Consider the following 7,725-nt stretch of genomic DNA (forward strand, 5'->3'; position numbering starts at 1 on the left):
TGTTTGCGCACATACAACGTCCGGACTGATTATGCGGTAAATAAATAGGCGCGCGGTGATATTGCCACTAAGAATAGTGAGGCCCAAACAATGCTCTAAGCCTCCTTTCAAGAGGCCTCCTTTTAAGAGACTTGGAAACCTCCTTTCGAGGAGCTCGGAGTTCTTTCAGCCAACCGTTACAAGTGGCTCCAAAGCCTCTTTTCAAAAGGTTCGAAAGCCCAGTTTCAGGAGGCTCGGAACCCCTTTTTAAGGAGGGTTGGAAGCCCCCTTTCAAGTAACTCGGAAGCCCCGTGTTAAGTGGTTAGGAATCCTCCTTTCGAGGGGCTCGGAATTTTTCTTTCAGCCAGCCCCCTTTGAAGTGTTTCGGAAGCCTCTTTTCAAAAGAGTCGGAAGGCCCCTTTTCAAGAGGGTTGGAAGCCCCCTTTTAAAAGACTCGAATGCCCACTTTCAAGTGGCTCGGAAACCCAGTCTCGGAATTATTCTTTCAAGAAGCTTGGAATACTTTCAAAATACATACAATTACATACTTTCAAAAAAGGGTCAGCAACGTCATTTTAAGATTGTCAAAGCCTCTTTCAAGAGGCTCGAAAGACCCCTCTCATGGTACTCGAAAGCCCCCTTTCTAGAGACTCGGAAAACTCCTTTCGATGGGCTCGGAACTCTTCTTTCAGCCAGCCCCCTTTCAAGTGGCTCGGAAGCCCCTTTTCAAGAGCCTTGGAAGCCCTCTTTCTAGAGTCTCGGAAGCCTACTTTCAGGAGACTTGGAAACTTCCTTTCAAGATAAGCTTATGAGCTCCCGAGCAGCACGCATGTTGCACAATAGTTACTGTTCCCTCTATACAATCGAATTTAGTCACATTTGAGTTGTTACAACCAAATTGTGCTGCTAGGATTACGCTTATTTTTTATAGGGAAAAAAAATAGGGGGTACCTCAAAAATCCAGCTTTTTATTATAGCCAGAGGTCAACTATGGTAATCCATTTGACATTTGCTGCGTACAGATTTTATAGCGCTATTCTAATAGTCTTTGATTCGAGCAAACTGTTCAACATTTTCAACATGTCAAAATATTCTACTTTGCAAATATTTTTTAATTTGTATCGTTTTATTTATTAATATATTTTTCAATTTTAGGAAACACATTGTAATGAAATGCTTAAGTGCCAGAAATTGTCGTGTTGGTACATGATCTCAAGTTTTTTAAAGAGGATACTTATAAGGAATATGGATACTTCACTAATGGGGTTCTTCGATCAAGAGCGGTGAAATAACGTAAACTGTTTCAGTTGAGGTTTCAGAACAGACTGACTATCTGGTTTTATTAATTAGGGTAATTCGCCAAATGTTGAACGGCTAATTTCTTCGCCTATTGTTGAACGCGCGTGCATTTCTTATGGGCGTTCAACATCAGACAAGAATTTTAGCCGTTCAACATTTGGCGGTTTCCCCTATATACTCGAGCCCTTCGACTCAGTTCGTTTGTCCGAGCGACAAACGTCAAATGACATTTCAGAGCGCATAGGGGTGCGCAAGTAACTATAACAATTCTTCTCCTTTCACTATGTTATAACAATAATCGGAACGCGAAATAAATCCACGAGAGTTCAAACAATTCAAGAACAAATATCGAATTCAAATCATTGAGAAACTAAATCTAATCCGAATATTTCCAAAATTCAATCATAATGATAATCAGCACTACGGTGTTCTTTCCTAGGGCGTTTCGATCTTCGGAGCTCCACCACCCGACGACTTTCGGAATTACGTTTTCTTTTCCTCCCTCCCTTCGGAGCCTGTTCCTCTTCCACTTCGCCACTGGCCAGTGGGCTACTCGTCACATCGCCAGTGGGCGGCTCGTCTCCCGGGGTACTCATATCGTCGTTCATTCCGCTGGCTCGCTCCACCCTCGTAATCAAAACATTCGGCGCTCGCCATTGAGTTGTTGATTTAGAGATCCTGACCTGTGATCTTTGCGCCATTATCACCACGTTTCCAACGCATATCTGTAAAACATGTTGAGAGTACTTTTTAATAAACGTGGCTTTAATCCATCTGGTCTGATGTTGGGGACTATTATTTTTGTACCACACTTCATCCCCCGTCATCAGATTGTCAATAGCATCATGGTAAATTTTAGGAGAAATTCTATTCTGATGTTCTGTATGACCTTCATCATCTACATGTGGTACTTCCATATGACGTTTAAAACTATTTTTAGGATTAACTAAATCTAAAATAGTCTTTGGTTTATATGAAAATATTCTTTCAGATGGAAAATGTCCATCTTTCGTTAAATTATTATTTCTAAAGTTGAATAAAAACAAATTTATCTGGTCTTCCAGATCCAACTCCGAAATCTCTGGGTCCATTAGAAACCTTTTAGTACTTCCTTTACCGTTCTAACCAGCCTTTCTGCTTGATCATTACTTGATGGATTATATGGAGGGCTTTTCATTACTTTAATGCCTTGCTTTTCTAAAAAGTCAACAAATGTCCTGGAGTTGAAAGGAGGACCATTGTCCGAAACTAAGACGTCCGGTAGACCAAACCGCGCAAAAAATTCTACCAGTTTTTTTAACACTTTGTTTCCATCCGTACCACGTCTCATCAATTCAATTTCGATCCACTTGGAGAAACTATCAACCAATAACAGGTAAGTACAGTGTTTGTAAAAGAAAAAATCAATATGAATCCTGCTAAACGGTCTCGTAGTTGGTATCCATTTAGATATTTCTTTTGGCTTATGAACAATTGCCATACTGTTACATGCCTCACAGTTAGTAACATATTTGTCTATATCTGCATTAATACCATACCAATATACTGTACTGCGTGCTAATTGCTTCATTTTGATAAGTCCTGAATGATTTCCATGCAACAGTTTTAAGATGTTTTTTTGGAACACCTGGGGTATAATGACTCTGTCCCGAAAAAGGAGACATCCGTCTACCAATTCTAAATCCAAAAAATTTGAAAAGACATCTGAAAATTGTTTGTCTATTCTTTCGGGCCACCCATTGACCATAAAACATTTAACTTTCTGCAGGAACGGGTCGTTTTTTGTTGCTTCCACTATTAACTTAAAGTCGATGGTTATTTCCTTACTAAAATTTATACTTTTAATGGCCTCTGTATCCAAATAATTAGGAACTTCTAGTGGTAATGGAAATCTTGAACAGAAATCAGCGTTCCCTAATTTATTTGATGGTCGATAGATAATGTTGAAATCATATATAGCCAAATCTAAAACAAATCGTTGCAATCTCGTCACATAAATCGAGTTTTTTCCTTCTTTTCCGAAAATTCCCACTAAAGGTTTGTGGTCTGTATAAACAGTAAAACTTTGTCCGTAAAGATATTTGTGGAACTTTTTAATAGTGCATACTAAAGCCAACGCCTCCAAATGTAGAATAGGATACTTTCTTTGTGCACTGTTTAATGAGAATGATGTAAAACAAATCGGTTTTTCTGTTCCATCTATCACGTGGGCTATTAAACCCCCAAGACCGTAGCTCGACGCATCCGATATTACAACAATCGGTTTTTTAGGGTCGTAAAACTCTAAAAAATTTGTTTTTATCAGTAAACTTTTACTCTTGGAGAAAGCTCTCTGACAATTGTCATCCCAGATGTATTGTACTTTATTTTTCAATAAATTATATAATGGAAATAATTCAGAAGATAAGTTGGGTATAAACTTGTGATAATAATTTAGTAAACCTAAGTATGATTTCAACTCTGACTCATTTTTAGGAGCATTTGCTTTCTCTATAGTTGATATTTTATCGGGACAAGGCTTAAGCCCTTTGTCACTAATAATGTGTCCTAAATGTTGAAGCTCCTTAACAAAAAATTTGCACTTTTCAAAGTTTACCTTTATGCGAGCCTTAGCTAAACGTTCCAATACTAACAAGAGCTTGATCTTACAATCCTCAGCTGTCGTTCCAGCAATTAAAACGTCATCCAAATAACAAGAAACATTTTCGATACCTTCCAATACTTTATCCATGACTTGTTGAAAAATAGAGGCACTCGAGGATGCCCCTTGTGGCAATCTATTGTATTTGTATAAACCTTTCATTGTATTGATAACCACGAACTTCTTGGACCTCTCCGTCAATTCTAATTGGGTGTATGCCCCTTCAAGGTCAAGGGCACAAAACACTCTACAACCAGCCAGATTAGCAAAAATATCTTGTGATGTAGGTAAAGGATATGAATTAGGTATCAGAGCTTTATTAATAGAAACTTTACAATCTATGACTAGACGGATTTCATTATTTTTCTTTATTACTATGATGATTGGAGAAGCCCATTCACTAGTATCAACTCGAGTAATAACCATTTCTTTTTCTAATTTGTCCAAATAATCGGAAACTTTATCCTTCAATCTATAAGGCACGTCGTAAGCTTTTCTAAAAATAGGAGTTTCGTCCCTCATAATCAATTCTGCTTTAAATCCATTGATAGGGGTGGTGAAGTTTTTCGTAAATACGTTTTTGAATTTGTTTTTCAAATCATCAACGGAAATTCCACCAGATTCATTAATTCTGTTGATTTGTAAGGAATTTGTAAAAAAATGTCTCCAATCGGGGTAAAACATGTCCAGCCAAGTTCGGCCGAAAAGCGGGTAAAAATCATTGTCACAATCTAACACTAGTAGCTGCATTACCGCCTCTTTACCGTTTATTTTACCAAAACCCTTGCTTCCCTTCAATTTTCAATTTTGTTCCGTTAACAACCATTAATGGTTCATTGTATTTACGCAGTTCATTGATAAAATTCGACGAATATTGTCTTTTACTAATAACAGACACAGACGCGCCACAATCAATTTCCGTTTTCAAACATTTTTGCTCTATTTCCACTTCTACTAAACAAGGGTTACTAATTTTGTTTATAGACGCCACCATCATACATTGAAAATTACCTGAGTCGCTGTCGTCATCATCTTCGTCGTCCCTAGTACGCATTCTCTCCAATAGCTCCGTAATGTGACGGTCAGCGGAGGGTCCTGGTCTATACGATTCAACTAGGTTGACTGCATCACGGTTAAAGTTCTTTAGTTTGAAGCACTTTTTACGGATGTGACCTTTCACACCGCAAAAATTGCATATCATTTGTGAATAGTCAGGTCGTGTCCACTGTCTTTGTCTTCCAAACTGTCCTCCCTGCTGCCGAAAATTCCATGCCTCCGATCCTTGGATTCTGTGCGTTCGCTCTGCCGGTCGAAACCCTAATCTGCTCCTTACAGGCCCTCTGCTATTGCTTTCCCTATCATCACTTCCTTCTTGGTCTTTCCGAACGAAATCATAAACCTTGGATAATCTTGTCGCCGCCACGCCCATGTGTACATTTGGCCTATTTGCAACTGCGGCTACCATAGCTGGATGCACTAAGTTCGGTTGATTAGCTGTCCCTGCATTCGCTCGAGCTACTTCCCATGTAGCGATTATTTTCTCTGCATTTGCTAGATTTAATTTGTCTTCACTTAATAGGCGCTGCCTAAGATTGTTATCAGTAATGCCGGCAATAAGGCGGTCGAGTATTGCGACCTCCTTAAAGTTCTCAAAGCAACAAAATTCTGCTTGAAGTTTCAAGTTTAAAATGAAATCTTCCGTTGACTCATCTGGGTTTTGTACTCTGGTACCAAATTTGTACCTTTGTACTAGATCAGGGTCTGTTTTGTCCAGACGATTCTTCAACTTGGACACAATATCATCTAGTGCTGCATGTTCAAAGTTTCCCCCCGGAAAAAGAAGCTTCATTTCTGCGAATATTACTGGACCACTCATGGTGATGAAATAGGCCAGTTGGTCTTCTTCCTTCACCTTATTCACCCTGAAGAAATATTTTAACCGGGTGAACCAATCGTTAAACGATGTTCCCCTACGGTAGGGTTCTAGTGAGAAGGCTACACTGGAGCTCATTGTACGAACTACCAAAGCCAACAAGTTTCTTTTTATGTAAAATATAGAACCAAAGCCAAATATTTAATAAAAAAAATATCACAGTACCATTCAAAACAAATTGTCATATACAATGTTCAGCATAAAATAAAATAGAAATAAACAAAAAATATCACATTAAATTCTCTATAAAATCACGATTATCTAGCCAAAATTATTTGATAAATTACGACACATTAACATGAGGACTCACCCTGAAATACAATTAACCAGTCTGCGGCTTGCTTTTAGATTCCGTCGAACACCACTAAATTTCCGTGAAAACCAAAGGGACTGAATTCCTCAGCGGATGGAGAGAATTATCTCGAATCCAGCTATCCGACTCCGTTGAGCCCTTTTGCCTGAAATACCGGAACGAGGCTCGATGCTTAGCACGCTGCTTAAAAAAACCTTTATTCAATAAAAGAGAATAACTATTAACAATATGTTAAACAAAAGACAACACAATAAAACATTTGTTCTGTCAATGCGAATAAAGATTTTTATTCTGGTCGCCCTATTATTTCCAACCACACAATACAGTGAAAATGCCTTTTCGCTTCTTACCACCGCGATTACCAAAATGACGCTATCTTTCCACGCTTTTAAGCTATTCGCTGAAAAGAAAACTTTTCTTTTTGAGTTTTCTTTCAGCTACACACTTTACTTACGATTCAGCGACGTCTGCGGGTTTCGGATGATTGGTTGTAGAATAAACTCAATATCTTAATTCTCGCCGGCGTTAGGAGATAGTTCAGCACACAATGGCTACACCAACGATGTGCGCGGTTGGTAGTTTCCGATGATTATTCGCTTCCAATTTGCACCGTCGCAATCAATAAACTAGTGGGTTTTTAGTCACTTTTTGCACACGCGTTATGTTCTTCTGCTCGTCGCCACTTTTAAAGAGGATACTTATAATGAATAAGGGTACTTCACTAAAGGGGTTCCTCAATCAAGAGCGGTGAAATAAAGTAAACTGTTTCAGTTGAGGTTTCAGAACAGACTGACTATCTGGTTTTATTAATTATATACTCGAGCCCTTCGACTCAGTTCGTTTGTCCGAGCGACAAACGTCAAATGACATTTCAGAGCGCATAGGGGTGCGCAAGTAACTATAACAAAGTTCTGGCTATTCCTCAGAGCGAGTTCGCCAAAATCTACGACCATTTAAATCATGAAACCTACAAAAACAAACGAAAGAAAGAACCCAACCTTTTCCGAAAAAGGAATTATAAGCTCTGCCTTACAGTTCAAACGTTTTCTCGCTGACTTATGCAACAAAATGAGACCGTCGTATGTAGGACTCGAATACTGTGAGGGCCAACATAAGTGGTTATTGTAAGGAGCTTCCACCGAAGTATTTAGTCTAGGAGGACTATTGCTTGAAGAAGTATTCCGTTGCTAGTTAGCAGCTCGTATACGTGATTCCCTGATGTACTATTTTGTTCAGGTTATTTTGCCGTTGGTACAATTTGTTGTTGGCACATTGTTCTTAATATGTTCACTGTCTACCTTGTTCGTTTGTCTTTTGCCACATTATTTTAAACGTTTATCAGGACACCTTTTTATTGGGGATTTCCACTCAAAATACCGTATAGGGGGAAAGACGGCTTTGGCAGGTTTTGTTCTATTATTGGCAGGGGGTTTTTGTCGACCAAGTTTTATGAAATTTGGCCACAATGTTCTTTGATATGCAAAGAATGTTTAGGCCAAATTTGAGCATAGTCAGACATAAAAAACCCCCTGCCAATAATAGAACAAAATCTGCAAAAGC

The 7,725-nt window shown here is 38.8% G+C and overlaps 1 long non-coding RNA gene across 1 annotated transcript; it reads right to left on the reverse strand.

Moving 5' to 3' along the window:
- Positions 1-1,903: 1,903 nt before the first annotated feature.
- On the reverse strand, positions 1,904-6,852 carry LOC134211512 (uncharacterized). Its single transcript, XR_009979034.1, has 3 exons — positions 6,620-6,852; positions 6,163-6,359; positions 1,904-2,003 (listed from the first exon to the last, which is right to left on the reverse strand). It is a non-coding gene; the product is annotated as an uncharacterized LOC134211512 (long non-coding RNA).
- Positions 6,853-7,725: the final 873 nt, after the last annotated feature.

Source organism: Armigeres subalbatus, chromosome 1, assembly GCF_024139115.2.
Source record: "Armigeres subalbatus isolate Guangzhou_Male chromosome 1, GZ_Asu_2, whole genome shotgun sequence".
Lineage (NCBI taxonomy): Eukaryota > Metazoa > Arthropoda > Insecta > Diptera > Culicidae > Armigeres > Armigeres subalbatus.